Below are 16,754 nucleotides of genomic sequence, written 5' to 3'. Positions count from 1 at the left end.
AATTAATAATGAGCCACATATACATAGGCGCAGTGCTTGGAATTGCATAACAGTTTCAGAGATGAATAATCCATGTGAAGTTGGGCAAAACTGTTTTGTGTCAGGTTGTCTATCAATGGGCACATTCCCGTTTTGTGCTGCTCATGTTTGCTAGATTGCTGCACTGATGGTGTGTGACTCATTTTAAATCGGGCTGACATTGCCTAGCCCAGCAGCCTCCCATACAGAGCACTGAAAATGCAGTGAATTCACCATTTCCTCTCACTCATGTTTAGAGAGATTTGAGCAGCCTTTTTGCATACAGTATGCTCCAGGGTGCAGGGTGTACTCCTTGTCTTGGTCTTCTCATTTTTTCATCTTCATGGGAAGAGTATAACTCCTCATGGTTTTGCCCTGATTTTTACAAGAAAATAAGTAAGAGAGCATCAAGAGGGAATGGCATGGAAGAATGTTTGAATTTCAAAGCTTTGTCCCAAACATGCTTCCACTACAGGGAGCCAGTGGAACCAAGCATGTTTCAGAGCAGTCCAATGATCACTTCTCACTTGTGAGGTCTCCAATGGGGTGTCCCCACTACATACCAGTGACAGTCTCTCAGGGTTTGAGCATCAAACTGTGGTGGCATCAGCTGAGGGTGTGATAATAAGTGATCTCACATCCCTGACAAACAATTAAGTACTTGAAACTAACAAAAGTCCCCCCAAAAAACTGAGACCATTCTTATAATGTTGGCAAAGAACTTTAACACAAATAGAGCAACACAAATCACTTCTATTGCATCAACATTTCCTTTTGTTTTCTTCACCACCTACTGAAGCCAGGCACTCTCCTGTGTTTGGCAAAGCCTATTTTCTTCTTTTCTGCTCCCAACTCATCTGAAAGGCAAAGGCTCAAGGTGGAGATGGTAGCATGGGCACAAGCTACTCTGCTTTGTGAGCAGAGATGAGTGGCCTCAAATTTCCATAAAGCCAGGGTTGCCTCCAGCCAAGCCAACGACAACTTCTGCTTGCCACCCCCCAGGCACAAGGCAGACGGGGTAGAAAGATGGCAAGAGCCAAACATGGCTTCAGCCTCCTCTGCTGGGGCAAGGAAGGACGTGATGCAAGGCCTGGAGTAAACCCTGACTTTAGTTAAGGGCTATAGAAGCAGTGAGGGTGTTTCTGCAGTTTTTTAGGTATTGCTGGGAAAAACAACAGCAGGGGCTGTGCACTGTGCAGATGTTCCTGCTGGAAGGATCTCTAAATGGTCCCTGTGGTCACACTGACCTAATTCAGTCCAGGTCTTCATCAGTTTTAGGATGTTCTCTTTTCGTACTGCCCTGGGGGCAAAGCAAGTAGCTTGACTCAAGGCGTGCATCAGGTTCCCTGAATATCTCAGTCTGTTTTGAACCTCTTGAATCTCCACGGTCTGAGAAGCCAATCTCTGCTTCAGAGCTCTCTTCACAAAAAAGAAAAAAATATAGAATGGTTTGGGTTGGAAGGGACCTTAAAGATCATCTAGCTCCATCCCCCTTGCTGCGTTCAGGGTTGCCAATGAAAAATGAAATCACATATTGACTACAACCATTGGCAACCTGTTGGTACTGGTGGCAAACTAGTCGCTTTTCTGGTTGGCAATAACCAGCTGCACTTCCAGATAGCTAAACCTGCACCTATGGATCAGAGTAGGGGTGCAGGTAGCAGAGACTGTGAGCAGCAATGCCTTCACACCATGGTAAATTCAAATTGTTTAAGTGGATTTCTTTCCATTTTCTACCAATATATATTTAAAATCATTAAAATCGTGACTTGGTCTCTAGTCCAAGTGTGCTGTTTTGTTCCATGGCCATGAGGATATTTTCTGCCCACTGCTGGGTAAGCCAGCCATGCCGTGCCTTTAACTATTGCTGGCTGTGAGATAGCATGGGCTGCATGGGGATGGCAAGTGGCTGCCAATAGAGACCTCACCCCACCCCACAGCTGTCAGCACAGTTCCCAGACAGCTCTCCATAGCCCTGTGACAGCTGGATGAAGCAGCATGGTGTCCATGTTAATCCTATCTGCACTCCATGCCTTCTGGCTCCGAGGCTGTGTTTCTCCCTGCCATGGGCTGTTGTTCCCTTTCCTCCTGGGACAGGGTGTCCCTGTTACTGGCAAATCTCCTTATCTTTAGTACCTGGCAAATCTGCCTTTAGGCTTTGCTTGGGCATGCTGCTCCAAAGCCACCTCCTCCTGGTTGTTTTGCTGGCACATCATGTCCTCCCATTAGGGCAGGTTGGGTAGCTGTGAGGTTGTCCCCAGCTCATGTTGAAATGCCACTGTTTGCAATGGAATGGAGTTTTTCGGTTGGGAAACGAGTTACGGAAAGTCAGTTGGAGTTCAGATGCTACAAGTTTCATGCAGCAGTTCCTGTACATTAGGAATCACTCAGAAGGACAGGTGGATTCCCAGTGTACAGGACTTTATTGGTTGGTGTTGGAAAGGTGACATGAGCTGCTATGGTCAGAGCAGGAACGTGTGGTCTTTTACGTACCAGCATGAATAAGGTCATGTGTTAGCCAACAACATGTTTGCTGATCTATCAAGTGTCAGGGCATCAGTAGGGTGAGGAGTGCAGGTAAAGGTGTGAGAATAGCTCATTTCTCAACACTCTCCCATTCGGCGACTTCCTCTTGCTCATTTGCTCCATCCCCGAAAGTGATCAAGGCCAGGTTGGATGGAGCCCTGGGCAATGTGATCTAGTGGGTAGCAATTCACTAGATGAGGAACTGGATCATTCTCAAGGTCCCTTCCAACCCAAGCTGTTATCTGATGCCATGAATCATCCCATGACATTGACTAACAAACCTAGAGCAGCATCTCTTTGTGCTGGACATCTTCCATCTCAGGCTGAGATGGGGACTAAAGCAAAGGTAGAAGCAGTGTGGTAACACATTCTGACACGTGCTGCTCGGAAGAGGGGCATAGAATGATCACCTAGACAGACCCCAGTTTTGTCACTGCCATAGGAGCCCCATGTGCTGCTGAGATGGGAACTGAACAGCTTTTCCAGCTCAACACAATGTGCAGAGTGGAGAAGCAGTTGTGAAAGACGGTTTGGGAAGAATACAAAAACTCAGTTGGAAATTTCACTACGCGTATCCACGAGAAAAAAACCAAAGCCCAGTTCACACCAGGATGTTGGCATTTGGCAAGAAGAGTTCCTTTCAGCTCCCCAATGAGAGTGGCAGGCACCTCAGCTGCTCCCGCTCCCAAGGCGTGACGCCGGTCATCTTGAGCACTACCCAGTTTCCACGTGTCTTTGCTCATGTTTGCAGACTTTTGAGGGTTGCACAATTTTCCTGTCCTACGTCGTGCCGTGGAGGGTGGACACGAGCATTCTTCCAGCCCTGGGGTCAGATTGCTCAGCCTTTGAAGATAGTTTCTCAGAGTCCTTGATCCTGATTTTCTTTGCCTCTTTGAAGTTTCTCCTTGATGTGTGTGCGTATCTGGGTGACTCAGTTCCCTCCCTCGCCAAGTGAGATCGGATCTTGTTTGCCGGCTTTGTCTCACGTCCCACTGTGTAGATAGATAGCTGCTAGATTGCTGTGGGTTACCTCTGGCCACTGTGTCCACAGGCTCTGAGTTTCTGGAGGACACTATATTATATTATAATCTATTAACTTGCTCCTTATTGTTGATAGGATGTTCCACAGGCATGGAAGTCTTTGAGACATGTCTGCTTTATGGATGTGAAATCCTACAGCCCAGCATCGTAGGCCCCAGGTTTCTTACCAACCTCTGAAATGGGGTGCTTCCCTCTCCTTCTTTCCCAGTTTAGTGTGCAGACTTCTAAATCACCTCCATACAAGGTACGTAAGAAAAGTTTCTTTGCCATCTTTTCTCCTCGTACAGGGGCTTCTTCATTGCCCATGCCTTTTTCTGGAGAACTTTCCACTTGCCATCTCCCAGGGATGATCCAGAGTGCTGGAAGCAGAGCTGTTGGGATGACCCTTAGCAACTTCTGACTGCCCAGGGCTTGCTGACCCAAAGCCACAGCTAGGAGAAACTTTACAGCAGATGTTGCCATAACAGGCCAATCCAGACACAGAATAGAGAGGAGGTGCACTTACCTGCCATCCTCTAGACCTAACTTAAGTCTTTATTTTGAGAAGGAAATAGCCCCAGGTCACAGAAAGCCAGTGGACAATTTCAGCATCCTCACCATGTCCCAGCCCTGCAACTCTGGCCTCTCAGGTGCATTTTTCACCAACATGGATATTCATGCTCAGGGAAACTGATTACCTGTCCTTCTATCCCTAAAACCTGGAATCCTTTGCAAGAGCCAACTATCCACAGCCCAGTCTATCCAGAAAATGTTCAACCTCACCTCATCTAGAATTCATTATCCACATTCACTCCCATCTCAGAGCAAAGCTTTCTGCCCCAGGCTCTTTCTGACCTCCCCAGCAGCCTGCCAAGTTCCCAGGGCCCAGAGCCTGGGCATTCTCCAGGGGTTGCATTTCTTCCCTCCTCTCAGATCAAGACAAGATGCTTCCTTGGTCGGTCAGGTCCAAGTGCCAATGCTTTGCCCACTCCAAGACCCAAGCAAGAAATTGGCAATGTTGGGCCCCATTTTTTTGGACCTTCTGGTATTTCTTCATTTGTATTTATTTCCTCCTTTTCACACGGATGTATAACCAGGCAGCAGCTGTAATGTAATACCAGAGTCCCGTACATAACTCTGCAAACACCACTGGAGCAGGCCTATTATCGTGAGACCAATCTGAGCAGGAAATATTATCATTACCAGGGGGCATTATTTTTTCCAATCACACTTCATATCAGTTGTCATCAAACCCCATGTTTTATATAGTGTTACAATAGCCACGGTTGCCATGAATTGTCTCTGGATGGACTGTAAGTATTAAAAACAAAATAAGAAGCATATGTTGGAATGTCTGAAACTAGCAGACTAAACTCAAGGCTTTGACAACGTTAAGAGTTTTTTGGAAGGAGCCAGATTTTAGCAATAACATTCCACTTTTGTTAGTCTACCCACCAGCATCTAACCTGCCCCATAACATCTCACTTGAGTTTACAATTTCCTTCACCTCCTGTTCCTCTCTAATGTAAACTCTCTGGCTTTTCTCGAACGTGTGGCTTGGAAGAGGAAGGGCTGAGGTTCCAGTCTCCAACGTGCCAAGTGGAAATCTTCCTTCACAGCAGACAGAGAAGAACAAATGCACGGCGTAAGGAAAGTGCTTCTCCATAGCTGTTTTTTCCCCTCCTGCTCGAGCTTTCGCAAAATGTCAAAGGCATGATGCATGCATTCCTTTGAAGCCATTCCATCGCCTGATGATCCATTTTGCTTATGAAAGGAATGTACACTCGGTGCTGTGATTTTTGTTGGAGGCCTCCACGGCAATGTAATAACTGCAAGGAACACTGCCAGCTTTCCCCCCTTCCTTGCACATTCCAAAACTTCCATCTAGTGAGCAATAAATAGCAAGAAAATATTAATTACCCAAAGGAAGAATTCTCTCCTGAATAAATATTGGCTTTGTGATGTGAAGTTTGTGAAATGTGTGTTTGCCTACTGAGCCCACTCAGTCTATTTCTGATTCCCAAAGAACATAGTGACCTGTGTGCCACATTTTGTTTTGGCTTTTTTTTTTTTTTTTTTTTCCTTTGCATGACCAGCAAGAACTGTAACAAACATACAGGAAGGAAAACACCCTATTCTTGCTCTTGGTCTTTTGGTGTTTTTTTGTTCTGTGCTTTTAACTGCATTTCGTTTCTGGAGTTGCACAAAAACAAGCTCTTCTCTTTTAACCTATTGACAAATTGTCCCAGCTTTTCCCCAGATTGCTCACCAGTTAAAAATGTTCAGCAGAGGGGCTTGGGAGAAATCACTCTTGTGCTGTTGTGTGCCACACACAGAAATGCTCTAACACCTGCATACTTATAAATATTCTCAGGTACAAAAGTAGGGGCTTGACTCTGGAGCCACGTGGGTTAAAGTACAAAAGCCTCCATTCCCTGCTCCAAAAATACAAGCAAAAATGATAGTTTCTGCCCTGCTCAGGGACTTCCTGAGTTGGATGTGAGTTTTCTACATGTAATAGCCCTTTTCCATTAATTTCCCCACTATCCTCTTGAATATGCAAACAGAGAAATTTCCTGCAGACCAGGAGGGAACTGGGAAAAAGGCAGCTTTCTGTTCCTCTTCTAGATGCAGTCCCCTTCCACCGAGCAATAGGTGCTCAGGGCTTAGAGCAGAGAGTCAGCAAAACTCACATGTCCTCTGAAGACAGATTGGGAATGGATGTCTCCAGCCCCATGCTCAGGGCTGGGTGAAGCAAGTTGTAGGTGGGGGCCTGTGATCCCAGTGTCTCTGCTGCCTGGGGAAGCAAGATGTGCTGTCCCATCACGACTGGCCCCTCCATGGGCGCAGAGCTTGGATCCAAGCCCTCTGTGGTGAGTATCCTGCATGTAGAGGTGAACATGGGACAAGTGTAGGTCACTCCATTGCAAAACTGTGGCATTTATCCAGCTAGTCCTGCAGACTCCACATGTGTTCTTGAGCTTCCCTGCATACATGCTCAATTATTCAATCATACGTGAGCTGGAAATCTCAAATTTGTTCCTTGCCTGGCTTCTTTTGGGACCATTCCATGGGGAAAATGAAACAACCACAGCACAAATACCCAAACTGCAATGAGGAATACTTGGAGAAGATGAAGAGGGAGTCCGTGTCCATACAGCCCTAAGCATGGCAATCACAGTCCCAGGACACAGCACGCCACTCCTGCAGAAGTGTGACAATGACATTCTGAGCCCAAGAATATGATGGCAGCCTTCCTGAAAGCAAAGTGTGGTTCTGCAAGCTCAGAGGAGACCACCCAGAGAAAATGAGCCTGAAGAGCCCCAGGAGTAAAACTCTTGAATCCTAAGATGTCCTTCATCTGAGTTGCCCAAGGCAGGATGAGATCCATTCATAGGCTGAGCCATTCCCTGCTGCTGGAAGCCACTTACACTGTAGGACAAGTCAGCTGTTAGGAGCTATTACATATAATTATTTACCCACATAGAGATCTTTTCATGAAAAAAAAAAATAGCAATTTTCATTCAACGATTTTTAGACAAGAGCTATTAGTTATTATGACATTTCTCATCTGTATCAGTGCAAACATCTAGCCATTGAGTTTTTCAAGCTCAGAAAACTTCTTTCTTTTCTTTTACCAAAAAAAAAAAAAAAAAAAAAAGAGGGGGAGGATGAATGAAAACTGACTTTATTTTTGTTGTTGTTGCTGTTGTTTGGGGTGTATTTCTCTAGGGGGGAAAAAATAAATGGATAAAAACAAAAACAGAATGGCAAAGTAAGATATTGCTGTGAGCCTTTAATTCAGGGGAAAGGCCATTTTTAACCGTCCCAAATTGTTTGATTCAAGACGTGTTGCCCAGCTCTAGGGTCATGCTTTACTAATCTGATTTGGGATGTCCAGGGCAGCATATCACACTGCCACGTTTGATCAGCTGGACTAGCCGGTGTGGTCACACCATGCGGCAGAATCACAGCAGCAGCAATACTTCATCTTCACAGCTTGCTCTGTAGCACCCTGAGCAATGCTGCTAGCTTTCTGCACATCCTAAAAAGCAGTTCAGCTCCTACTGAGAGCACAAAGACGTGGAGAGATTGGGAGGAGGGCTGCAGTGGTCAGTAGCACCTTTGGGATATTTCAGGGCAGAGAACCATCTGCTCTTAGCTCCTCATTCTCACCTTCCATGCAGCAGTGACTGTGGGAAGGATGCAGTCCTCATGTTTGTTCTGTCCATGTGCTGCAAAGTTGCAATTTCTGCTCACTGCTTTTTTTAATTTCTTTTTCCATGCTTGTCTCTCCCCTTTCAACAGGATTCCTTTCTACTTGGCCAGCAGATGTGAGGGTGGATTACTGAGCAATTCAGCTGGAGAAAACTGCCAAGAAATGAAACAAATAATCCATTACATTGTTTTCTGCAGGAAAAAAAAATACATCCAAATTCTGGCTTGTATTTCTAGAGCTGGAATATCACTCTGGGAATTACATGCAGTTATCTCCGGCCTCTGGGTACTCTCGTTTTCTCCTGTTCTGTTCCCCTGACCATAATTTTGCTCTTAACACGAGATAAATTTCTTTCAGTTTGATATACTCCTGATTCTTTTTGTGGTGTTCCCATGTAAAACATTAGTTGTGATCAACTCCTTGCACCAAAATAAAAGCAGACTTGATTTCTACAAAGCAAAAAGCAGGTTGGGTGTCAGTATTTGTATAGTAAACATGAGGTTTCATGGGAAAGTCTACTTGCTTGCAGCTAGCAGGGTGTCTTTGAATATTTTGGGTGCGACTCATTTGATAAGAGCAGACACCTAAATTGCTCATCTAAGCAAGTCTCCCTGGTCTTCCTTTGCAGTCGGTGGGGATCTCATAAAGGCAGCCCAGGATCTGTCTCCTCCTTCATGCCCTGTGCTTGCCAGCCCTGACTGTGGCACAACTGGAGGTGCTTGGCAGAGCTGCTGGGCTGGGAAGTGTGAGGAGATGATTGCGTTTTTCCTGTTGGAGCAATTTCTGGTCTTACGACATGCCGGAGGGCATGCTATGGGCTGAAATGATAACACAGAGCTTGGTTCTGTGTGGGAACAAACCTCTTGGTTCTGAGTCAAGGTGAACCCCAGGTTTGTGTTCAGCTTGAACTTGCTAATTTGAGATGAAGTAGCGATGAACTCAAGGTGATTTCACCATCATTTAAGAGAATGCACCCTTAGCTAGCTTGGCCTGCAAGGAAGACTTGGCCAAAATCTCATGATTCTCAGTCAAACCTTGAGTTGGTGCCTGGGTACCTTTTGGATCATGATATCTCCCTACCTGCTCATGGTGGCCAACAGGATGCGACAAAACAATCTCACGTTGCAACAGAGGAGCTTTAGCTTGGGCATGAGAAAGAATTTCTTCAAAGAGGGGATCAGGTAAGCATTTGAATGGGCTTCCCAAAGAAGTGGTGGAGTCTCCATCTCTGGAGGTGTTGAAGAGATGTTTGCACATGGGACTATGGGACATGGCTTACTGATGGGACTTGGCAGTTCAGGCTGATGGTTGGACTTGATGATACTGAAGGTCTTTTCCAATCTGGACGGTTCTATGATTCTGTTATCCTCACAGTGCTATGAGCACTGCAAGGACAGATGTCCCAAAACCTCCACCACAGGGTTGACTCCTCTGTTCTCCGGCATACCAGAGTTGCAAACCCTAGCTTCAAGAGGGGAATCTCTGGGCCAAGAGATTCCTGTGAATGTCTTGAGGCAGGTGGAAAAAAGAAGGAGGAACAAGTCTGGTTTGGATGAAAGGGAAATTACCCAGAGTTGTCAATACCTTGACAACATCTGGGCATTTCCAATGAAAGATCCAATTTGCATCCATGCACTGTTCTGAAATCCATCAAAATGCATGCATTATTCCCACTTCCAGTCTTTACATGTGGCAATGACTGGTACAGGAGTTAGGCACAGATTTAAGGAACAGTACATCATTTCTCCTGGCTGAGCAGAGACAGCCTGGCCTATCACTGTGCCTTGCATCCTCTACCACAGGACAGTGGCTGTTATAAATGAGCCTGAATTCACACAGCATCAGACTTCCCAAAATACAATCCTGACCCAGCCCCACATTCTGAATAGGTTAGCAGGTTTTTTTTGTTTTGTTTTTTTGTTATTGTTTTGTTTTGTTTTTTTTTTTAATCAACAACCCTGACCCAGAGAAAAATGTTGAAGGGAAATTGCAAATGTTATGCTTGTCTGAACAGGAGACACTCTGGGAAACACACTACAGACATATTAATTTCTGAGCCACCCCCCCTACCCTCCCAACATGTATGCTCTCAGATGAGGAGCGCTCTATTTTGGCTTACTCCCATCTTCTAGTACTCACCCTGCTTATCAGAGATGCACTAGTTAAGGTGGAGGAAATTAAGGTGACCTCTACTAGTTCAGGTCTTTATGCAATTCGACACAGTCATTAGTCACATATTTTGGCATGCAGTGAATTAAAGAGAGAGTCAGACTTTCAGAATATCTCAGACCATTTATTTTGTGTTTTGTTCTCCTGGTATGAATGGACATCATAGGAAAGCCGTTGTATTCAACTGACTCTTAAAATTGATTGCTTTATAAAATTTAAAACAAATCTGTATGTCTTCTACTGCTCTTTTGGTGAATGCTGTGTGAACAGTCCTCCCGGCACCCATAGGAAAAATGTTTCCCAGCAATTAATCAAGCCATTGATTCAGGAATTTTGCTCAAGGAAAGAACTTAGCCCTCACACAGGGAAACGACCATAAATTTGCTAGAGGAAGAGCTTGTGTGGCTCTGTTGCTCATCCTCTTCCTGCCTGTGTGAATAGATTGACTTTTGCAGACCAGACACAGGAATCAGCACTGCTAGAGCAGCAGGGAAATCCCCACCTCCTTTTCAGCCTGAAGGAGAGGAGCTGTGGCTTTAACAAGTTTGGAGCCAGGGAGGCAAAGGTAGAAAATAAGGAAAATAAGGAAAATACATCACCCCTGTATTTTGTGCTTTGCGTCATCACTGCCAGACAGCAGAAAATGTTGCTGCTGGGACACTGGAGCTTGTTGTCATGCACAGGTCTGTGCAGAAATGCCATTAAAAGCAATGAGTGGCCATAAAGTGCCCCTTTGCAATAAGCCTAGACCCCAAAAACTCCAACAGAATAAATAAATAAATGAACAAATGTCTGCGTAAAGGGAGTAGTCAGGGGCCAGACCAGGCTCTAATTTTATGCCTTTGTAGTCAAAAAAAAGTCTGCGCACAGCTGATTTGAATAAGTTATCTTACTGTTGAACACATCTTCCTGTTAGGAAAAACATTGCTCAAGACTGAAAGACTTGTAATTGCTTTTTGAAGCTGTTTTATTTTGCGTGGGCCTACTCACTTTTTGCCTCCATCCTAAATAGTTCAACTCCCACTGACTTAGTAGAAACATCACGAATTAAGAACTAATGACTCAATTCCTAAGAATAATGTTGGGTGCTTCTATTTATAGGTACAAGCCCTAAGCTAAAAAGCATTGGCAACCCCCAGTCCTCTATTTTTTTTTCCATCATACTTTGATATAACACCAGAACAGCCTGGAAATCAACACTTTCCACTGTTCCTTGTTTCTGGGTAGATGCCCTTTCCAATACAGATAGCTTGCAGTACTTGATTTCTCAGGAAGGGACAAGAGCCCACAACTATTTTCAGGAAGTGTCTGGAAGCTCAGTTTAAAATAGCAGTGGAGATTCTGGAGGGCAGATGCAAACTTGCCCTTTGGTGATGGATTAGAGACATTAATGAGCACTTCTGAAGGGCAACTGGCAGGCTCGATGTGTGCTGGTTGTTGGAAATGATGTGGTTGAAGGCAGCTTTATTGAGGGGCAGGCAATGGAGAAACAAAGGATGGAGAGAAAAGATGTGGAGAAGAAGGGCATGGAGAGGTAGATGTTGGATAGACAAGGTATGGAGAGGCAGGGCATAAACAGACGGAGGATGGAGATGCAAGGTTTGGAGAATCAGTAGTGGAAGAGACAGGTTGTGGAAAGGCTGTTTTGAAGATATTTAACCCTATGGCAATGAAAGGACCTTCAGCCCTCTCCAGATCTGCATAATCAGACCTGCTCTGATTATATTTGAATTCCTCTTTCAAAGGCAACGCACAGTTTTAGGAAGGTAGATAGTAGTAGCAAGTCATCCAAAAATCAAGGCAAGAAAATCACACTTGGGCATGCAGACCAAAGGAATTAAAAAACTCTCCAGAAAGTGTAGAAATGTCTACTTGTCACAGAGATCTCCTGTGCTGTTAGGTGTCTGCTTTCAGGATTACAGAATGCCTGTTGCTTTACGGCAAAAAAATAACACGCTTCCTTGTGTTTGTTATTGAAGTGCTGATCCCACTCAGAGGTGTTATCAGAAGGACAGGCTGCATTTCCTCCTCCTTGGTGCTCAGCTTTGTGTCCCCATCCTGGAGTTCACCTCCAGCGTGCCGATGGCAGGAAGTTACAAACCATGCCAAAATGGGGGTGGAGGCGTTACTTCCGTGATGGCACATGCTCAGCCCTTCTTTGGAAGTTCTCTTTTTCTTGGAAATTCCAGCCCAACACCTTCTCACCCCTCCTCCATCCTGCTATGAGAGGCAGGATGCTTGCCAGGCCTGAGCATGACTCATTCTCTGGGAAACCAAGCATGATGCAGCTTTCTGGGGAAAAAACCTGTGAGGAAGGGCTCTTTCCCTTTCTCTCTGCCTCTTCTGTATTTCTTTTTCGTTTTCCAAGGAGAGTTGGGCCATGCAGGACAGTGGCACTTACACAAAGGGGACATCATTACCCCTTGCTGTGGCTGTTGGGGAAGAGGACACTGCAGGGCTTCCACTGCGCAGAGAACACAGAGCTGTCAGCTGTGGTTCAGGGGCTGTTTCCTTCACAGGTTACAGAAGTCCAGCTTAGCCAAGGAGAAGTAATAATAATTCTCAGAGAGGTGAGATCGCTTCTCTTTGAAAGGGTAGATAACAGCAGGACAAGGGGAAATGGTTTTAAGTTGAAGGAGGGAAGATTTAGGCTGGATGTCAGGGGGAAATTCTTTACAGGGAGCGTGGTGAGGTGCTGGAACAGCTGCCCAGAGAGGCTGTGGATGCTCCATCCCTGGAGGTGTTCAAGGCCAGGTTGGATGGGGCCCTGGGCAGCCTGGTCTGGTATTAAATGGGGAGGTTGGTGGCCCTGCATGTGGCAGGAGGTTGGAGATTCCTGATCATTGAGGTCCCTTCCAACCCTGGCCATGCTGTGATTCTGTGGTCAGCCTCTCAGTGACAGCACCTCCTTGCCACACCAGGCGCTGCGAACCTGCTGTTTTTAGGAAATAAAATCTGCAAGTGACAAATAAAGAAATGAATAAATGGTTTTAAATGAGGGCTGTGAAGGTGGGGAAAGGCCTGGAAGGCAGGACGTATGAGGGGTGGCTGAGGTCCCTACGTTTGTTGGGTGCAGGGCAGAGCAGGCTAAGGGGAGGGCTCATGGCCCCGTGCTAGGCGCTGTCAGATACCTCTGCAGCCTTGATGACCATCTGGTTACTATAAAAAATAGTTTACGAGATCTCATCTTGTTTTTTGACTGCTATAATGTATGTATTGAGAGTCTGTAAGTTATGGCTTCATAAAAGTAACAGCTTAATAATGAGAACGGCTTTCTCCTTCCAGACCATGAGACATTCAGATGTATTTCCCCCCTCTATTAGGACTGTAAAATGAGACAAAAGAGACCCAGACATCTAGGAGGAAAAGAAGAAAACAAGAATAAAAACCCACCACCACCAAAAACTAAACCTGCAACTTACTGCAGCCTGCATTGCTGCTGTACTGGCACCAGCACAGCTACACAGCAATCGTCACCCTTTATTATAGCTCTACTTAGGCTGTGATGTTGCATTTCAAATTTCAGTATTCCCAGAAAGCCAGACCCATTTCCATCTTCTCCACATTTCATGGGGTAGCAGTATAAACTTCTGATTTGCTCCTTTCAAGAAGCGGCTGCTGGATCTGGCCCCCATTCATTGATTTTTCACATAAGTAAGGAGGAAAGATTTCTGCTATACATTTCCTTAGGACACTGGAATCTTTGATACGTAAAAGTGGTTGTTTTGAGGTTTTTCTTGAGCGCTACTCTCCAAAATAATCTCTATTTTCTTTTTTTTTCTTCTTACAAGAGAAGTTTTACACACAGATATTGGCATGCAAGGTATGCCAATACCTTGCAGGTATTGGCACAGTCCAGGTAGCTGAATTTCCTCCATGCTCCTGCACTGGTGCAGTCTGGCACTACTACCATCATCTCAGGACATCTGTGTGCAGCCTACAAACTCTGTAAAGCCCCTTGCAAGCTTTAAAGACAGTGACGTAGCTACGCAAGGAAACAAGTAGACACCCCTTCTTAAACACCAGTAAAGAGTTGGCAGTATTATTGATAACGTTGTCTTGTATGAAATGCTGTGCAATGCTGCAGTCAGAGACTGTGGACAAGCACAGAACTGTCTGCTACACAGGAGGAAAGGACAAGCATATCCTTCATATGTTGGCCTGTGTCTTGGAGGACCCACTTTTGGTTTCTGCAGTTGCAGACAATCTGCACAAGCTGCAGAGTCATAGTTTCAGTAAAACAAAGCTGGTAGGAAGATAGTTGTGTGAGATGCTGGGATGGTGGGGAGTTCTGGTGAGTGGAGTCATCTGCCCTGATAGTAGGTTTCTGTGGCACAGCCATCTCCATCTGACTCAGCCACTCTTTGTAGGAGAGAGTTGTCTCATCTGAAAACCTGAAAAGGCTTGGCTTACCTGCTTCTCCAAAGTGATGCGGTCATACAGAACCTAACGTTGAACCTCAGAGAAAGGGACCACTTAACTTCACTCACACGGGGACGCAGCCCTCTATGGAGCAGGATACTTGGGCACCATGCTTGTCTTGCAGAAGTTCAGTCTTTAGAATCATAGAATCATAACAGTTGGAGAAACACCGTGATCATCTAGTGTCCATCCCCAGCACGCCCACTAAGCCATGTCCCTCAGTGCCACATCTACCCCTTTTCTTGAACACCTCCAGGAAAGGCGACTCCACCACCTCCCTGGGCAGCCTGTGCCACTGCATTACCACTATTTCTGAGAAGATATTTGTCCTAATATCCAACCTGAACCTACGCTGGCACAATGTAATGCCATCACATCTCATCTTATCAGTGTTACCTGGGAGCAGAAGTCAGCCCCCACCTCACCACAACCTCCTCTCAGGCAGTTGTAGAGAGCGATAAGGTCTCCACTGAGCCTTCTTTTCTCCACACTGAACAACTCAGGTCCCTCAACTGCTCCCATCACACTGGTGCTCCACATTTCTCACAGCTCCACTGCCCTTCTCTGGGCACACTCCAGGGCCTCAGTGTCCTCTTGTAGTGAGGGCCAACACTGAACACAAGGTGCAGCCTCACCAGTGCCAGTACAGAGGGATGGTCAACTCCTGCTCCTGCTGGCAGCACTGTCACTGATACAAGCCAGAAATTGCAAGCCAATTAGCAAAGAGTGGGACCAACATGAAGAGACACCTGACCAAAACCTAGAGCAGGGCTGAGGGATCCCAATGCCACAGTGAGAAGAGCTTGGCACCAGAGGATGCCAGAAATGCCACCACCATAGGATATCTCCTTTCCTTTGGTCACAGAACATGACTCCTCCACAACCAGCATCTCTCAGTGCTTGCACAAACACTGGACCGGAGTGGTGTTTTGGTTGCTGAGACTAATGAGGGCATCAATACTTCTATCACTTGTCTGTCAGGGAAAACTCCCTCTTTTTATTTTAAGACAAGCAGCTCAGAATGGCTTGAGATAGGCTGGGGCAGCTCCAAAAAGGCCTGGGGAGCTGGAGGCCATTGGCTGCATGGCTGGGAGGAGGCAGGGCCGGGATTATCTTTCTTCTGCCTCCAGTTTGACCTCTTTGCCAGCAGATTGTTCTGATTTTCCACATGGAAGGATCTAGGGACCCTCTCGAAAGTTCAAACTCCTGCTCTCATCTCCACCAGCAGCAGCAGAGCTCTGCACCCTGTGACTCTGCACAGCCTCACTACCGAGCATTCCTTGCAAGCAAGACCTGCTTCATGCTCAAATTTGGGCATTTTGAGTCATTCTTATCCCAGGACCATGTGTTTTTGAGCAATTAAATGTTTCCATGGAAAACTGGGAATTCAGAAGTGCATTTTCTCAGCAAAAGACCAAAGGAAATTGTTTGAATTATTTCAAGGCAAAGCATTTCAATTTTTATTTTTATTTTTTTTACTTATTGCAACAGCATTATTTTTCCAAATATGCATGCAGTTAGCAACCAAAAAGCTGAAAAACAAAACATGGGTATCAGGTTTTTGCTCAGGGGAGCCAAGCAGTTCCATCTCTAGTCAACCTGAATTCATAGAATCATAGAATGGCCTGGGTTGAAAAGGACCATAATGACCATTTAGTTTCAACCCCCCCTGCCCTGAGAGCTCAGCTCCTTGCACGGCTCTGCCTGACAACCCCACTCACTCCCTGCATGCCCAATCCAGGCTGGGATAAACCAAGTGCTGCCCATTGACGCAGCGCTGTGCAGTGCAGTGAAACACCTGGGAACTCTCAGCAGTGTCCATCTGCCCTTTCCAGCTCACTGGGGCACTGAAAACCAGAATTTCCCAGTCTGTGACTGGAGCACCCAGACTCTGCAATCACATGTCTTAATAACAGGTCTTACCCAGAGCAGTAGTGCTCTATGGTACGCACGTTATTGCTCCATCTGCCCTGCTTGCAAACATTTATTATTCCCCGTGACACATGCTGTAAAACTGCACTGAGGTAACGATGTATATTTGGCAATTTCCATTCAGATGAGCCGAAGGAATTAATGAATTTGGAAGATCTCAGATCTGTTGAGATAGGGACAGGCGATGGCACGCTTTAAAATAATCACTCTCAACAGCGCACAACTTGAAACCACCCCACTAATCACAGGCAATGGGAGTGCTTATCGAGGCAGAGGGAGAGCTCAAGCACCATTCAAGCCCTCTAATAATGCTAAATGATTCCACAAATGCACGTGTCCAGGGCTCGGACTGCTTCCAACCCTAAGTGCTCGTGAAAACTTGAAGTGCTCCACTGGTTTTAAATCACCGCGCAGGGCTGACTGATTTAAACTATCAGAGCACTTTGCT

The sequence above is a fragment of the Tetrao urogallus genome (assembly GCF_951394365.1).
Source record: "Tetrao urogallus genome assembly, chromosome: 7".
Classification (NCBI taxonomy): Eukaryota; Metazoa; Chordata; class Aves; order Galliformes; family Phasianidae; genus Tetrao; species Tetrao urogallus.
The sequence above is the reverse complement of the archived record's forward strand: the minus strand, read 5'-3'. Positions refer to the sequence as shown.